Source organism: Pituophis catenifer, unplaced genomic scaffold, assembly GCF_029215685.1.
Source record: "Pituophis catenifer annectens isolate HBS135680 unplaced genomic scaffold, rPitCat1.0.hap2 SCAF_4, whole genome shotgun sequence".
Taxonomy (NCBI): Eukaryota; Metazoa; Chordata; class Lepidosauria; order Squamata; family Colubridae; genus Pituophis; species Pituophis catenifer.
Window position 1 is genome coordinate 122,908,534 of NW_027256884.1, and position 19,391 is coordinate 122,927,924.

General features: G+C 40.4%; 1 protein-coding gene across 1 annotated transcript in view; it reads right to left on the minus strand.

Annotated features, from left to right (window-relative positions):
* Positions 1–19,391, minus strand: part of TMEM135 (transmembrane protein 135) — a 178,667-nt gene that overhangs the window by 68,311 nt on the left and 90,965 nt on the right. The window lies entirely within an intron of this gene.

A 19,391-nucleotide genomic window follows, 5' to 3' on the forward strand; every position in this document is an offset into this window, starting at 1 on the left:
TTGCCTATTATTATGAGTTTAGGTACATTTTGTTGTTTATGGGTGTAAGCCATCTAGAAAGATGTGATTGACTGAAAAACGGGGGAAAAAATTAATGAAGCAAAAAAGTATATCAAAGATACGATGGTGAATGATCACCTTTACACACATCAAAAAAATATATAAATAGATGTGTGTATGTTCCAGCATAACTGTGGAACGCCTCGAGCAATTTCAACCAAATTTAGTACACAGATGACTTACACTCTGGAAAGAAATACTGTGGGGTAAGATACCCCTAACACCGACATATTTTTATATATTATTTTATATATTGTTGAGACCAAAACTGATGCAGTATTCCAAGTGTGGTCTTACCATCAAGCAGGGGTGTCAAACTCAAGGCCTGCAGGCCAGATCTGGCCCGTGGGGTGCTTAGATCTGGCCCGTGGTGCTGCCCTGGAAACAGCGGACTGGTCCGTGATGCCTCTGCCAACGAAAATGGAGCCCGGGAGAGCCGCTCTGTTTTCGCTGGCAGAGGGCTGCAGGAGGATCTCTCCAGCCCCGCCCAGGTCGCCACAGGTCAGGGGTGATATTCCATTGCTACAGGTTCACAAATGTGAACACATGTGCAACCTCTGCGCATGCGCAGGGCCTTCTGCGAATGCGCAGAGCGTCGAAAACATGGATAAATAGGACATGATGTCCGGGCAGGTAGGCGGAGCATCCCACAGTCGCCGCTACCAGTTCACCTGAACCGGATAGAACCAGATGAATACAACCACTGCCAAAGGTGCCCCCAACACGAATGACATCGAGCTGGCCATGCCCGAGCTGGCCACGCCCCCCCCGAGGTCAAACACAACCCTGATGCGGCTCTCAATGAAATCGAGTTTGACACCCCTGCCATGAGGCATTATAAAGTGGCAGATTTGCAATCGTTTCTATTCTCTCTCCTATCCACCTGCATCCATCAATCTACTGCATTGGCACTTGTATCTGGATTTACTGCAGATTAAGAAAAATCTGCAAGAGTCCACAGACGTGGCCAAATTGTGAGTACTCTCTGACTTGAGTTGCACATATAAACACTCCTTGCAACCCCGTTACATTTCCGTGTGCGTCCATTGCTACCTGCTGGCATAAACCCTTGCACAATTTCAGCAGAGGCACACTAACCCACTTGTGTTTTGGCATGTCAGTCCAAGTTAATTATTTTATCTCAGCAGCGGGTTATGTTGGCAGCCGTTCAAATGGCTAGAAGGCACTTTTTGATCATTAACAGTCAACATGGGAGCATGTGATTAAATAAAGACTGTGGGTTCACAGTAAGCTCTTTCACCTTTTTTTGAAAGGCAAAAAACTAACTTGTGTTAATTTTTAATTGCTGTTCTAAAACAAATGTGTTTATAATTGTTAGTGCTACTTTGATAGTCCATAAAAAGAAAGATGACATTTTAAAAACTCTTTCTCACTCTCTCCATCGCTGATAGGATTAACATTTTAAATCTAACATTTGATGTTTACCAACTCCAAAAAGCTTTTTTTTCCCTTTCATTAGGTGTTTAGCTTGAAAATTAGTAAAAGATAACTACCGTATTTTTTGGAGTATAAGACACAGCTTTTCCCACCCCTAAAAGGGGGTGAAAATTTAGGTGCGTCTTATACACCAAATGTAGCCCCAGTCACCCACTGGCCCCCACCCTTTGGCCTCTGCCTCCCAGCAGTTTACCTCCTTGCAACAAGCAGTAAGAAGAAACTGCTCGTTTCAGCTTCAGCACAGCCTAATTAGCACAAGTTGATTGGATCGGCCTCCGGACTCTCAGCTGTTTTGCTCTCAGCTGTTTTGCGTGAGCCTCTGCTGCTTGCTGCAAGGAGATTAAATTGCTGGGAGCAGATTTTTTTTTCTTGTGCTAATCAAGCTATACTGAAAATGAAAATGAAAGCAAAGCAGGCTGTTTGCTGTTTGCTGTAACGAGGCAAAATTGCTGGGAGGCAGAGGCAGAGGCAGATTTCTTTTTCTTGTTTTCATCACCAAAAAAGGTAGGCGCATCTTACAGTCCGGAGCGTCTTATACTCCGAAAAATACGGTAATATCTTTAACTAATGTCTCCTATCCAGTCATTTAACTAATATCTCCTGTCCAGTTAGGGTTAGGGTCTGATTCTAGGGGCCGATGCTCATCTCTGTTTCTTAGCCGTGGGAGCCAGCATTGTCCGAAGACATTTCCGTGGTCATGTGGCCAGCATCGCTATACGTCACCAAAGATGCACCAAACTCTGTTACCTTCCCACTGAAGTGGTACCTATTTATCTACTTGCATTTGCATGCTTTCAAACATGAAGTTCAACAAATTATAAGAGTCATGCAATACAGGCAATCCTCGACTTACGACCACAATTGAGGCCAACATTTATGCTGCTCAGTGAGATAAGTTGTTAAGTGAGTTTCGCCCCATTTTACCTTTCTTGCCACAGTTCTCGAGTGATTCACTGCAGTTGCTAAGTTAGTAACGCGGTCATTAAAGTGAATCTGGCTTCCCCATTGACTTTGTTTGTCAGAAGGTCACAAAATGTGATCCCATGATCCTGGGATACTGCAACCTTCATAAATATGAGTCAGTTGCCAAGAGTCCTGATTTTGATCACGTGACTGTCATGCCCCTGTCGGAGTCTGAATCTGCGGGGGAGGATGAACAAGAGCCGACAGAGATCGAGATGGCGGCTCCGTTGGCCATGGAGGAAACTGGGGAAGGGCAGAGTCAGTCCAGGTAAGGCTTTCCAGGATTAGAAAGGTTTGCAGACAGGGAGGAACAGGAGAGACAGAGTTCCACCCCTTCCTGATCCTAGAGCATGCAGAGAAGAGAGAAGGCGAGAACAACGCAGATTGAGCCGGCTATGAGGGACTGTAAATCCAACACTGGATTTTTTAAAGAAGAGATTGGACAACCATTTGTCTGAAGTGGTGTAGGACTTCCTGCCTAAGCAGGGGGTTGGACTAGAAGACCTCCAAGGTCCCTTCCAACTCTGTTACTCTATTCTATATGTTAGGATTCCTATCTGAAAATATCTTTAAAATATAGGAACCTGACAGATTAAGCCAACAGCCTATCTTGTGCAACATGCTGTACTGCACTATAACTAGACAAACATATCTGAAATATTTTTAACAGGGCCAAAAGGGTCATCGGATCCTTTCAAAGGTGTGTTTTTCTTACTGTCCATAATCAAGTGCTAATTAATTTCACTGAATGACTCCCATGTTCTGGTATTATGAGAGAAGGTAGGGGGGGAAATCTATTTCCACCACATTGTCCTGTTATTTCCTGTTGCAAGCAGTCTCTTCCTCTATTACTTTTAAACAGGCCCCTTAACTTCTAAATATATTCAGCACATGTGATTTAAAAATATTTCTGTTGTTCTTTTTTTTTTTTTTTTTAGTTCCATTGTACTTCTTGGGAAAACATCATTATTCACACTTAGAGAAAGAATATCACCATAAATATTCCAGGGGCAGAGGGATAGCTTTAAGACTGCAGAGTGTAAAGGGATGGTAAATGGGGATTATCATATAGCTGTATTAAATGATGGAGAGAACTGGAAAGCTTTCCTCCAGAGACTGGAAAAAAATAGAAGAGGAATCTGACTTATACTGAGCCACGTACTATGTTAGAAATCAGGCTTTCTAGTTTTCTCTACAAAGTTCAATCCTAACCCTCTTTCCCCTTGATCTGAAAGAATATGGAGGCATACCTGAACTCAACAAGTGTGTTCCAATTTAGAATTTAGGAATCTTTTCCCCCCGTCTTTCATTTATACTCTATTATTATGTAATAAAAAGGGACGCGGTGGCTCAGTGCCTAAGACACTGAGCTTGTCGATCGAAAGGTTGGCAGTTCAGCGGTTCGAATCCCTAGTGCCGCGTAATGGGGTGAGCTCCTGTTACTTGTCCCACCTTCTGCCAACCTAGCAGTTCGAAAGCAGGTAAAAAAATGAAAGTAGAAAAATAGGGACCACCTTTGGTGGGAAGGTAACAGCGTTCCGTGCGCCTTTGGCATTTAGTCATGCCAACCACATGACCACAGAGACGTCTTCGGACAGCGCTGGCTCTTCAGCTTTGAAACAGACATGAGCACCGCCCCCTAGTGTCAGGAACGACTAGCACATATGTGTGATGGGAACTTTTACCTTTTATTATGTAATAGAATTGTGTACAAATGACGAATATGTAATTAGTGCATCAACTGCATCAACTTGTATTGAAATTTGAAACATGAGAAAACATGCAAAATAATATCAGATAAAGTGGATATATCCTTTAGAGGCTATGTCTCTGGGCAGCTTTCTTCTCCCAAAAAAAAAAATCTGAAATCTGTACAAAAATATGTACTTGTTTGATTATCCAGAATGATCTTCCAGGGAATTTGTCAATTACATTAGATTTTATCAGCATGCATAATTTTTTCTGTTGACTTCTGCTGAGACAACATCCCCTTATAGTTTAGCTGTTCCCAAAAAAGTAGATTTTGGTAAATAATCTTAATCTGAGCTCTCCATGGTCCTGTTCTTAATCCACCTTCTAAGCAACATGATTTTTCACTGTGTCTTCCTTTATTGTTACCTATGTGATCTAAGTCACTGGGAGAAAGCTGGCAGCCCGGGTTCAAGACCTGAGCGCCGCATGATGGGGTGAGCTCCCGTTACTTGCTCCAGCTCCTGCCCACCAAGCAGTTTGAAAGCATGCAAATACAAGTAGATAAATAGGTACCACTTCGGTGGAAAGGTAACCGCGTTCCGTGTGCCTTTGGCATACAGTCATGCTGGCAACATGACCACAAAAATTGTCTTTGGACCACTCTGGCTCCCTCGGCTAAGAAACAGAGATCAGCACCACCCCCTAGACATCAATGGGCAGAGGAAACCTGTCCTGACAGTGAGAACAATTAACTAGCGGAACAGCTTGCCTTCAGAAGTTATGGGTTATGCCTCCATCACTGGAGGCTTTTAAGAAAAGACTGGACAGCCATTTGTCTGAAATGGTATAAGGTCTCTTGCTTTAACCAGGGGTTGGACTAGAAGACCTCCAAGGTCCCTTCCAACTCTGTTATTCTGTTCTGTTATATCTTTTTACTGCTATCAAATGGAAATCCCTTTTTTTTCTATAGGACAATTGCCACACAACAGCAAGAATATAATGCCTTATTATGTGGTGGGAAAGTTACAGTTCTGCTTCCATCTGATCCCCCTAAGAATAAACACCCTGAAACTTTAAACAAAACTAATGTAAAAATGCTCAGACACTGATTATTTACATACACAGAATCCCTCAGTAAAATATAAACATACAGATAGGATTCAGTTAGCCTTAACAATGAAGAAGGCAAGTCTTGAGAACAAGGGAATGGGTGGTTGATTTTGGACTCCCATCCTGCTTCTCCTAGTAAACTGATCGATCAGGCATTGCTGGAAAAGATTTCTACACCAGAGGAGCCATTTGTCTCAATCCAGCAGAACGCTCCTTGAAAGCTTAAATTTTATGTTTTATATCGCATACAATCGTAACTGTGTGTTCACCAGGAACCAAAGCTGTACATGACCCAATGGTCTATTGGAATTTTACTTCATTTTTTTTCCCTTGCCATGACCCATTTATAATTGATTGATGTCTGAAACCTAATAAAATGGAGTTCTACAACAGAGATCTTCCAGCTGTATAAATAGCTCTATCCAATAGAAAGAATGGAAGAATTTTGAACTATTGGTACCTACTTTTAAGTTATCTTTACGGTTAGCTTTTCCTAGATTGTTTTACTAGATGTTCCTTAAACAAGCAGAAGCTCTTGTACTGTATGATTCATACATAAGCAAGCTTGTTCATGTAAAAGAATAAGAGTGGGAGCAGAACTAAAAATGGATGAAAATTGATGAAAACATTTAATTTTATTTTATGGGCTCAATATATTAAAAAGATAAGCGATCTACAAGATAAAAATAATCAAGGTTGAAAAAACATAGATACTGCAATAAATATGTAAGACGCCAGGAACTGTTTGGAAATCATAAATAAAAGAGATGAAATATGTAAAATATGTAAAAACAGCTTTATTTTTAAACCTCAAAGTAAATTTGACCACAAAGACCGTACTGACCATTCTTTATAACATGAATAAAAAGCCAACTCACAGACTTAAGAGTGAACCCAATCTAGGATTTTAATAATGCAGTGATAATATTTTTAATAATGCAACACTATTTAACTATACCCCAAGCATCTTAAGTCCAATATTAATAACTTGATAAATTCTAAGATTTAATATTAACTCCTTTAAATCTTATTTATCTTCCCAAAATTGTATTAAAGATGAGAACATTAGACCAAAATAAGACAATCCATGTGTTGAATCCTGTCAATTATATTATACTTTGATACAGAAAGATTCAATCCCAGCCCTTCTTAAATATCCACTGAAGTGTCCAACAGGAAAAATGATTTTTTTTTGTGAATTAATCTCACTTTAAAACATGTCTGATATAACAGCTAATATGAATGAATGTTACTGTATTATGACTCTAGCTAACCAAAGGTTAACATATTTCAAAACATAGCACTTATTAAAACAATACATTAAAAGTTCTTATAAAGCACAAATAAATTAATAATATGCCTCTGCTATTTCAATAAATAAATCATAGGTTTAGAATTCCAAAATATTTTCCGATATAATAGGCAATTTAGGATTTTCAGAAGGTTCAATGTATCAATCCAAATTGAAGAATTCAGAAATGTTTCATTGAATAAGCTACTATTCATCATATTTAGACAGTACACATTCTTCTTCTTCCTTCACAAAAGCATTTACTTCTAAATTGGGAATATTCCAAAGTGTTGACTTTTTATATGGACAGAGATCAACTTCATATTTCCATTCTCAAATCTTACAAATATGTTCTACATCCTTTAATGCTGAAAAAATAACTGAATTTTGTCCAAAAGAAGACCTAACAACCAAGATATAATAGGAATGAGGTAATAACTTTCTATTTTTGCCCATAACATTTTGAAGGGGAAAAAATGGTTTTCACGAATAGATAAAAAATAGTCTTAAAGGTAAAGTTGAAAATCTAGAAAAAGAAAAAGAAAAATGATAGGAAAGTCACAATTTAGATGCATAAGACCTTTGCCTAATCCATCCTAAGATGCTCAATGATATATCAATCTGTTTCAAGAATCTAAGACACATGAATCCTTCTTAGTATATACATTTTAATACCATTTATTCTTCTCCATAAATTCATGACAATTTTCAACTAGTTATAGTTATATCAATATTAATCTGGGAAAAATGTTTAAATTAATGAATAAAGATATTTTCCTGGGGATAATTATTCCAATATTTAAAGTACAATAAACAAAACCACATGTTTACGATTCTGCATAGACACATTAGATCCAAATGAAAGTACATTGGACTCTTCAATAACAAACTCTTCCATAACTTCCACAAATTTAGGCACATAATTTTGATCATTATCAATAAGACCTAAATATCATGTGCTCATAATAACAATTTCACTGCAATTGTATATTTTTAAAAAATCTAACAGAAAGTTGAACAGTTGTAAATTGCTGGGCACAAGACGCTATTGAAGGTTTTTGGGGTTTTTTTAATTTCTTCCCCCCGCATATTATTATGCAGCTGCTCTGGTTTTATCACTGAACAGCTGCTTTGTAGATCACTGACAGACCCAGACAAACTTCAGACCTAGATATGAAAATTGAGGAGCAAGAAGAAAGAGACAGCAGTGCCCAATCTTCTACAAGCACAATCAATGTAGAAATGCTTATTTTCTTCTATAATCAAGCAACAAAACAAGGGGAAAACCGGAAATGCACTCATACAGTGCCTGTTTAAAAGGTAAAGTAGGAGATGCAAAGCAGGGGAAAAACCACTGCAGAAATTCTCATCCAAGGAGCTTCATTGGGTGGTTTAGAATTAGGAGGTTTAGAATTGTTTGAGACCAGCAGTTCCAAAAGAGTTGTGTATGCCTGGTTTTGCATTTGTAGATAATACTTGCATATGGTTTGAGATCTTTGTAGTGACATTCCTAAAATACAATTTTCTGCTCGATTACCCTAACCCCTGTTCTTAAAATTAATTACTTTAGAAATGGTTCCCCACCAGACACCAAAACGGAAAATAGAATGTCTACAGATTTTGCCAAAAACAATTGCAATTCCTTTGGGACATTATTCCCATCCTACATATAAGTCTTCCTTTTTTTCTCATTGCTCTTTCTGGAAAGGTCAAATTCTTCAATCAGGATGTCACAATAATGTCAGGGGGAAAAAGAACACAGGGCAACATGTGTTCTGAAAGCCAAAACATCTAAGTTCCTCTGTATCAAACTGTAAGGTCCATCATCTGGAATGCAATGATGATTTGGGGACAGATCTAAGTATAGTAGAGAAACTACCTAATCCTTATCAGGCACCTACTTCACTGTCCCCCCAGTCTCAGCACTCTTTACATCAGGGGTCTCCAACCTTGGCCGACTTTAAGACTTCAACTCCCAGAATTCCTCAGCCAGACATGTGTGGAATTCACTTTACAGAATTCCACAACTGGAATGAACTTTGCTGAGAATTCTGGAGACCAATGTCCATATATTTGAAAGGCATTTGGGTCTGGGATTATTGGGATGCTTATTTTAATGCCTGGCTAGTATGAAGGGATGCGGTGGCTCAGTGGCTAAGACGCTGAGCTTGTCGATCGAAAGGGTCGGCAGTTCAGCGGTTCAAATCCCTAGTGCTGCGTAATGGGGTGAGCTCCCGTTACTTGCCCCAGCTTCTGCCAACCTAGCAGTTCGAAAGCATGTAAAAATGCAAGTAGAAAAATAGGTGGGAAGCGCTCTGTGCGCCTTTGGCATTTAGTCATGCCGGCCACATGACCACGGAGACGTCTTCGGACAGCACTGGCTCTTCAGCTTTGAGCACCGCCCCCTAGAGTTGGGAACAACTAGCACATATGTGTGAAGGGAACCTTTACCTTAGTATGATCTAGCAAAGTGGATGCACTCCAGTTCCATTAATTAGTGTCATTATATATGAGACAGTAAACATGCTTACTCTGTTGTAGTGCCTGTCCTACGGAACAATATTACCCCCTACGAGAGATTCATGTAATTCCCAACTCCGTGACATTCAGGAAACCCACTAAAAACCTTTGTTACACCATTGTTAATGGAGATTCTCAGTCATCCAGGTCATGGTTGCCCCAAAGGTGCTTTTTTCAAAAGGCAACTGGACATTTGTTTTTCCTTGAAAATGTTTTGCTTATCCTCCAAGAAGCTTCTTAAGTTCAAAGGCAACTGGAGAAGCTTCTTGGAAGAGAAGCAAAATGTCTTCAAGGAAAAACAAAGAAGGGGAGGGGAGGGGAGGGGAGGGGAGGGGAGGGGAAGGGAAGGGAAGGGAAGGGAAGGGAAGGGAAGAGAAGAGAAGAGAAGAGAAGAGAAGAGAAGAGAAGAGAAGAGAAGAGAAGAGAAGAGAAGAGAAGAGAAGAGAAGAGAAGAGAAGAGAAGAGAAGAGAAGAGTTGGAAGGGACCTTGGAGGTCTTCTAGTCCAACTCCTTATACCATTTCAGACAAATGGTTGTCCAATCTCTTCTTAAAAACATCCAGTATTGGAGAATTCACAACTTCTGGAAGCAAGTTGTTCCACTGGTTAATTGTTCTCACTGTTAGGAAATTTCTTCTTAGTTTCAAGTTGCTTCTCTCCTTGATTAGTTTCCACCCATTGCTTCTTGTCCTACCCTCAAGTGCTTTGGAGAAAACTTGACTCCCTTTTCTTTGGGGCAGCCCCTGAGATATCAGAACACTGCTATCATGCCTCCCCTAGTCCTTCTTTTCACTAGACTGGACATACCCAAATCCTGTAACCGTTCTTCATACCTTTTAGCCTCCAGTCCCCTAATCATCTTTGTGGCTCTTCTCTGCACTCTTTCCAGAGTCTCAAAGTCCAAGTTGCCTTTTGAATATGCACCTTTGGGTAAAAACCTGATTGTTTTCCCAGCTTTGAGACATGGTGGCTGTGAAGCCACATTTAATTATGTCTGGTTTAACTGTATTCTCCGTGTTGGCCAGGATCTCTTTTTAAATATATCATTTCCCCTGGGTCTTCAAGGAGTTGAGCAGCCTTGAAGTCTGGATAAGGAAATCGTAAACTTGATTCCTAATTTGTTGATGTTTTTGTTGCTGTTCTCTGGATAGTATAAAAAGGATAGGAAAGTCCTTTGCATTCAGGACTTGGTTTCAAAATTCACTCAGCTTCACTTTCAAAGAGCTGAAAAGAAATACCCTTGTGAAACATATTTGCACGCAAGTCAAAATTCTTGAGTACTTTTCCCCTTTAGCATCTTCTCAACTATCGGGAAGCTCTTTTAGTGCTGCAGAATTCTATCAAATGTTTTGTGTGTCTGTTGCCAGTAGTTAGCCAGCACTTGCCCTGTAAGAATTGTGAAGCTTCTTTGGACTTCTTAAGATCAACAGGCAGGCTGCTGTCCAGAATTTCTCATAACTGTTCCCGTAGCATGCTGAAGGAAAGGAGATACTCAAGAGACAATTCACTGCCGCCTCTTGACCTTTGCATGAAAGGCTAGCTTGACCTTCAGCTGAACATTTCTAAAATTGCTTAATTTCTTTTTTTAAAAAAAAAACGGCAAGAAGTCGGAAGACAAAAATACTCGCTAAGTGAATTTTGTCGTGAAACCCAGACTAAATGAGAAACGCAAAGTAGGAATTGGAAGCTATCCAGTCACAATTTGAAAGCTTCCTATGTGAAAATCCACCACTGTTCTACTGCTTAGCAGTTCTGACTTCAGAAAATTTTACCTAACAGTTAGCCTAAATCAGGGATGGCGAACCGAGTGCCAAAAAGGGAGCACTTTGCGCGCATGCTCATCAGGGTCACGACCAGGAAGAGGAGCTGCCCAAGGTGCATGCGTGCACCGGATAAGGTACTTTTGGTTTCCGGCGCACACATGCATGCCGGCCAGCAAGTATTTTGGTTACTGCCGCATACGCGCCGATCTGCTGGCCAGCGTGCACGCTCACGCCAGAAAATGGAAGACCAGCTCTTCCGGTTTCCAGCACTGCCGCACGCACAAAGGTCAGCTGATCGGCGTGTGCGCATGTGCGCCAGAAACCCAAAAGAGGAACGGGCGACACCGTGCATGCCAGGTGACATGGCTCCTCATGCCACTTTGGGCACGCGTGCCATAGGTTTGCCATCACGGGCCTAAATCTTCTTTCTTTTAATTCCAACCCACTGACCCTTATCCTGCTGTTAGAAAACAGGTCTGCCTTCTCTTGCCTATGACAATATTTTAGATATCCATTTCCTCACATTATCAGGAAACAATGATTTTTATATGATTTTTTTTAACTGCTGCATCACTCAAGTTCACTTATATTCAGAAAGCAGTCCAGATACTTCTCACATGTACTGCCATCACCGTAACTAATTCTTTAGTTACACATTTTTCTGACCTACGTGCAAGAACGAATATTATATTTGTTACCATTCAACGTCATCATTAGAGAACCAAGAAAAATATACGATGCCATCAAGGGAATGGGCTGGTGACATAGCGAGAAGAACTGATGGCAGGTGGATCAAGGCAGTCATAGAATGGATTCCAATTGATTAAAAAGCGTCCATAAAAGAGACTTAAAAACAAGATGGAAAGACGACACCAGCAAGTATTGCGGGCCCAACTGGCAAAGGAAAGCTCAAGTCCGTATTGGTTGGAAACATGAAGAAGAGGCCTTCATCCTGCAGTGGCTAGACAATGGCTAGATTAACAATGAAACATCATTCAAACATCAGGAGCCGAGGTGGCGCAGTGGTTAGAGTGCAGTACTGCAGCTACTTCAGCTGACTGCTAGATCAGCGGATCAAATCTCACCGGCTCAAGGTTGACTCAGCCTTCCATCCTTCCGAGGTGGGTAAAATGAGGACCCAGATTGTTGGGGGCAATATGCTATTTAGTATACTGTCTTTGGTGTAAGCCGCCCAGAGTCCTCGGAGAGTGGGCAGCATAGAAATATGACTAATAAATAAAATAAATAAATAAATAAATAAATTCTGCTGGAGTTAGCCCAGTGTTTAGACCAGAAGTCTCCAACCTTGGCAACTTTAAGCCTGGAAGACTTCAACTCCCAGAATTCCCCAGCCAGCTGGGAGTTGGTCCTCCAGGCTTAAAGCTGCCAAGGTTGGAGACCCCTGGTTTAAACACACCATGGTCATTGTGAGTAATCATTTTTCTCTTCTAACATATCAATCAATCCATACGAAGTTCTACGTCTGGCTTTGTTGCCATAATCAGAAAACGGTATGCAAATTTAACATGGTTTATTTGTTAGTTTTGTCTGGATTAATTGGGAAGCTGTGTGGGAAGGTGATGGATTTGGGGAAATAGGTTTTAATGGCTTAGTGGATTTTGTATGTATTCCTGTAAATCATTTAGAGGGCCATGCGGAACAAGTGGTGTACAAATACTTATTCTGCAATGTTTATAGCCCACTCCACTACAAGCATGCTTCAAGAGGAAAACTGTAAGAGCAAACCACGCAAAATTCAAAAAAATAAAAACAAAAACACTACGCAAACTAAAATATCATTGTAAAAAAATCAACAATGGGCATCATAGGCACCCATTTAAAAAAAAAAAAAACCAAAATAAGGGCCAAATGAGATGCTGGCCTAAGACTGATTTCATCTGCTATGAGACTCCAGCAAAATCAGGATCATGAGTATTTCTAGGATGATGGTATTCCACAAAGCAGGAGCCATCACTGAGAAGACATTCCATCTGTTCTTTATCTCAAGAACCTCATGAAAGAGAATTTGCAACAGGTCCTCTTTTGGTGATGGGACTACCAGATCCGGTTCGGTTACTTGCTATATTCCAGTGCTACACTCTAAGTACTGCAGAAGTCCACCTGCTGCATTTTGTATCTGCTGTAGCTTCCAGGTCAACTCCAATGAGGTAGAGCTCATTAAAGCAGTCCAACAGAGTTGCAACAATCCTTGGGCCAAGATGCCTTGGTAGACCATGATTTGCTGGGCTACTGTGACATTCTCTACATCAGAGGTCCCCAAACTTGGCAGCTTGAAGACTTGTGGACTTCAACTCCCAGAGTTGAAGTCCACAAGTCTTAAAGCTGCCAAGTTTGGGGACCCCTGCTCTACGTGGGGTTCCCATGTCCAAAGACTCCAGCTTGTCCAAAATGAGCAGCCAAATTTTCTGAGAGGACAATCCCCATCAGACTTACAATGAAACTTATTTTGAAATCCCTCCACAATTGCTAGCCAGCTTCTCAGCCCACTTCAAAGTTTTGGAGATGATCTTTTGGTAACACCTTGCCAGAAATGAAGCTGCAGGTCTAATCATCAAAAGAAAACCCATTCCTCATGAAGTTCATGGATACTGGCCAAGTGCCATGCTTTCCCCTTATAAATGGGGCATACTTTCCCCTTATAGATGGGGCAAAATAGCACGATATGGTATTCGGGGGGGATATAGAGAAATTATATTGCACGAATACCAGAAAAGGATGGATTTTTGTTAGTCCTGTAGGCTGACTACTAAGTTTGATTACTTCTGAGATCACGGAAATCGTTATTATAGCTCAGTAGCTTAATTAAGCTAAGGTACTGTGTACAGTATGAACTATTTTTCACTCCCAAGAATTGACACCTAAATACTAGATGGATAAAGGAATATCTCAAGTGTGGCTCCTAAGCTTTCTGAAATGTAATGCACTCTGGTAAATATTTGTCATCGCTTTTCAGGCCCAAAGTAATTTAATAGGAATCCATGATTGCTCGGCCTCCTGAATTCGCATGTTTTATGGGAAAGGAATAAAACAATTTGTCAAGCATAGATTGGGCTCCCAGCCAAGCCCACTACACCTACACCACCGCAGCTGTTAAGATACTCTTGAACATATCTGCCAACAAGCCCCAAGTGAACGGCAGCGAGATAAGATCAAAAGGATGACTAATACATGATATTAAACAAGAGATTATGTAGATTCTTGTTAAAGCAATGTTGTCTGATCACAGTGAAATTATTAGAACTGGCAATTAGAGAACACAACTGAGCCAAATTGGAGAACACCTGTCATTAGAGAAGGGCGGGAGAAGCAAACATCTGATTAAATCCCTAGATTTTATGGTTCGCTAACCTTACATAAACATACAGGTTTAGGTACTAAATCAATATTTTATGAATACAATTCTACTTGACAATTCTTAAAGCCGATATGTTTGCTTCTCTTGATCCAGATAAAGACAAACAGAAAGAATAAATAACCACAGAATGACGAAAAAGCTTTATTGTTGTTTTGGCTGCACTCAAGTGCAAGTTCATTTTTCAAATTACAAAGTACAATTTAAGGGCACCCAGATCGAGAGGTCCAAGCTCTAAGCCCTCTGGAAATAGAGCGAGCTTGGTAAATATTTTTCATTGTGATCCTACCAGAAAGTAAAATAAAACCATTTTATTGACTAACATCGAGCGCTGTATACATTTTTTGATCTATATATATATAGAGAGAAACTGTGTTTAGTAACTGCTGTGCATTCAACAGCCTTGAACTCATAACCAAAGCCACATGCATTAACTCCCAAACAGAATTCATATGTGTACATATATACATATATGTAATTCATGTGTCTTTTACGTGCCAAAACAATCTATTTTACTGTAGACCTCTTTTTTCCCCACTAGCACTGAGTGGCTTAACTCTTAGACGGATAGCCTCATTTAAGCTAATGTTCCTTTGCAACTCTCAAGCAGCCACAAGGAAAATCTTCTACCTTTCAGTAGCTAGACATGCACAATAAAACATATCTAATTGTTGTGATGGGTGATGCAAACAGCCACTGTACTGAACCATGTTCATGCATGATTCTTACAAATGGAGATCTCTCTCTCTGTGTCTCTCTCTCTCTCTCCCTCCCTCCATCTTTTTATTTTACTTTATTTGAAATGTACTTTATGTACATTTATTACCTGCCCAATCCACTAAATGTCCATACAGGAGGGAGGGAGGGATAGGTAGGTAGGCAGGCAGGCAGGCAGATAGACAGACAGATATTGAAAGATATAGATTGATAGATGATAGATAGATGAATGAATGGAGAGAGAGAGGGAGAGGGAGAGGGGGAGAGAGAGAGAGAGAGAGAGAGAGATACTGGTGCTTAGATCAAGGAGCGGATCTAGTTCAGAAAATTTCTTAGCAAATGCTAGAGAATCAAGACCTAAAATAATACCTGGATCACTGATTCTAACAATATGCTATGAAGTGTTTCACATATCAATCCATATTCATACCTAGGAAGCTGCTTAACCTCCAACCGCAGAATGCTTACAGTATATATAGATAGCTGCAATGTTTAAAAAAAAACATTTTAACTTTTTTAACTTTTTCTTTTTCTTTTTTTGTATTGGGATGTGTATGTATATGTTTGTATTGTTTGCATTACTTGTATTTAAAATGAATTTTAAAAATTATATATATATATAAAATTACTGCCAACCAGGGTGGATAAAAATCAATGATTTTTTTTAAAAAAATCAGATTTTTTTTATTTAAATCGGATTTTTTTTATTTAAATCGGATTTTTTTTATTTAAATCGGATTTTTTTTATTTTTATCGAATTTATTTTAATAAAAAACTTTTGGGGTAAAAATCTATCGTAAGATAGTTTTCTATTTAAGATACATAAATAATTTAGTTTATTCAGCATGAAATGGAGCTTAGTTATGTAGCATGAGGCTGTATATTCTGCAACACTGGGACTATCGGTGAGTCAACAGTGGGTCAAAGGAGTAGCAGAGATGACAGTTGCTCTTTAAAAATTATGATTTAAATTGAGTTGATTTAAATCAAGCCTTTTTACTAGTGATTTAAATCATGATTTAAATCATGATTTAAATCAACTCGATTTAAATCAAATCCATCCTGCTGCCAACAGATTAGTGAATATTGTGTATGGCAAGAAGGTGTAAATTTATATCAGTATGTCTTTCAGGGATCTCTTTACCTGGTCACAAACATTTAAGGGTCCAATTAAAGTTTAAAATGTGTCAATTTGTCAAGGAAGTTACCAAGCCCCCTCCACACAAACGCATACACATGAAGGACAAAACCTAAAATAAATAGAGAATTGCTCTTATCTGTACATTTGCAAACACTCCATCAATTATATTGTCATGAGTAACAAAGGAACACAGAAATAGTCTTAAGTTTGTGGTCATATCTGAATATCACTTTCTTTGGGATTAATAAGGGCTATCATTTCAAAAATGATTAAGAAAGGAAAATATAGCATGACATATGAAAGCAATCGTACGCTAAGTTATTAGCAGGAAATACTGTAAACTGCATGAAAAATCAACTAGGGACAGCAGGCTGAATTTCCAGCGTGCCACCTGCTTCCTAAAGAACTCGCCCATCCTTCCAAGTAACAGGAAAAATTATAAAAACACCCCAAAGTAATTCTTTAATGTAGCACCATAACTCACATTTATGCCCTGGCTGGCAATAGGTTAATGAGAAGCAGGAGTGAATTGAAACAATTAAATTTCTGCAATAAAACATTTCCCGTAATTCTGAATTCAGCGAGCGGAGAGAAGTCGAGGGAAGGAAAAGCAATTATCAATAGAGCAGTCAATAAATAATTCTAGTTTGCCAGGCGATTAACCCTAAATTAATATTAGGAAGAGAGGCAGCGCATGAAAATCAGAACATTTCTTTTAAGAAATTAAGCTACATTTTCTTCCTTTCGTTACGGTAATAAATGATGTAATAAAATCTCCTAAACTACTGCGGGATAACAAGTGAGGCATACATTTCCATCAAAGGACCCCAATGACATCACAAGCCACAGGAACAGAGGTGGAGTTGTTTGGATGGTAACTAGACCCCAGAATTAGAGCCTGGAACAACAACATCCGGGAGTAACTTGATTGAGCTTGCCCTTCTTCTGACTTAATATAATTGCAGGAACTTACACAAACATATTTGTTTTCAAAAAACCAGGCTACGGTTCTGAAGCCTTCACTGGTAGTAATATAATATAATAATGTAATAACAGAGTTGGAAGGGACCTTGGAGGTCTTCTAGTCCAACCCCGCTTAGGCAGGAAACCCTACACCACTTCAGACAAATGGTTCTCCAAATTCTTCTTCAAAACTTCCAGTGTTGGAGCATTCACAACTTCTGGAGGCAAGTTGTTCCAGTGATTAATTGTTCTGTCAGGAAATTTCTCCTTAGTTCTAAGTTGCTTCTCTCCTTGATTAGTTTCCACCCATTGCTTCTTGTCCTGCCCTCAGGGGCTTTGGAGAATAGCTTGACTCCCTCTTCTTTGTGGCAGCCCCTGAGATATTGGAAGACTGCTATCATGTCTCCCCTAGTCCTTCGTTTCATCTGACTAGACGTATCCAGTTCCTGCAACCGTTCTTCATATGTTTTAGTCTCCAGTCCCCAAACTGGCGGCCCGCGGGCCCGACGTATCACACGCAGGCCACATTCACCCCAGCTCCGCAAAGGCAAAAATGTTGCAATACATCACATGAGGTCACGTGACACGATCGAGTTTGAGACCCTTGGCCCAGACATTGAACACAGATCCTTTTTAACATTTATATTTTATTGTGTTTTATCAATCTAGGTGAAATGTTAATATGTAATGCTATTCCATGTACTATATGCCATACACCAGGGGTGTCAAACTCTATTTCATTGAGGGCCGAATCTGGGTTGTGTTTGACTTCGGGGGGGGGGGGGATGGCATGGCCATCCCCACCATGGAGCTTGGGAAGGCCATGCGAGGCCTGCCCGGCCTCCATTTTTGGCCGCAACAGCCTCCTGTAGTCCTCTGCCAGCAAAAACAGAGCTCGGGGAGCAGTGGTGGTTCGGCCGAGCTAGTAGCGGTGACGATATGATGTCATCGAACCGGTTCTCTTTGTTCGGGAGCTGGGCCTTCCCGCCCTGCCCGCGTTATTCTTACCTTTTATTTGGCCCCGCCCCCAATCTATTCACTGCCTCCTGAGTCCCAGCTGATGGCTAGAAGGAAAAAATATGTTTAAACTCTTGCCGTGGGGCTTCAAACGGCCGCCCTACAGCTGATCAGTGTTAAAAGGCAGTGTGGTGGTAGACCAGTGCGCTCAAAAAGCAAATGGGTAGACCGGTGCCTCCAAAAACAAATGGGTAGACCGGGACGCTCGAAAAACAAATGGGTAAACCGCGACACTCCAAGAACAAATGGGTAGACCAGGACGCTCCAAGAACAAATGGGTAGACCAGTACAGCTCTGCAAGCAGTTAAAAGCCTGGTAGACCAGTACCTCTGCTAAATCCTAAAGAATTATCACATGACAATCAAACCATGCCCACAAAATAAGCCACGCCCACAGAACCAGTAGTAAAAATTTTTAGAACCCACCCGTTGGGGAGGCTGCGCATGGCCCATCCGGGTTCCATTTTTGCCGGCAGAGGCACCGCGGACCAGTTCTTCAATGTTTCCAGGTTGAGCCTAGGGGCCAGATCTAAGCACCTCGGGGGCCTAATCCGGCCCCTGGGCCTTGAGTTTGACACCCTGCCATACGCTAAATAAATAAATCTGTATGTAACAAAGAACTGCTGCCATTTTCAACTACTGGCAAATCTATAGATCTTCCATCACTGGACATAAGTGTGTGGGGAGGGGGGGTTCACTCCTAAACATACAAATATAGGTAGTCCTTGACTAACAAGAGTTCACTTAGTGACCATTCAAAGTTACAACGGCACTGTGACTTATGACTGTTTTTCAACCTTATGACCATTGCATCCCCACGATCACGTGATTTACAACTGACTCACATTTATGACAGTTGCAGTGTCCTGGGGTCATGCGATCAACTTTTGCAAACTTCTAGCTAAGTCAATGGGTAAGCCAGATTCACTGAACCACCGTGTCACTAATTTAACAACTGAAGTGATTTACTTGACAAACGTGGCAAGAAAAGTCATAAAATGAGGCAAAACTCACTTAACAAATTTCTCACTTAGCAACGTAGGTTTTGGGCTCAATTGTGGTTGTAGGTTGAGGACTACCTGCAACACCAAATACATTTTATGTAAGCTTATAAATAACCCAGATTCTTGTATCAAGCCATGAAGTCCACAGACTTTTTGTTTTAAGTAGCAGCTTCCTGAGAACATATAGGAAGAGCGAGGGAAATCCCAAAATGCAGAGTTAGCACAAACTTAAAATACCTCTCACGTTTCCCATGACAGGAAACTTCATAATGGACAGCTGACGTTAGCTGTCACCATGGGATAAAATTAACTCCCAGGATT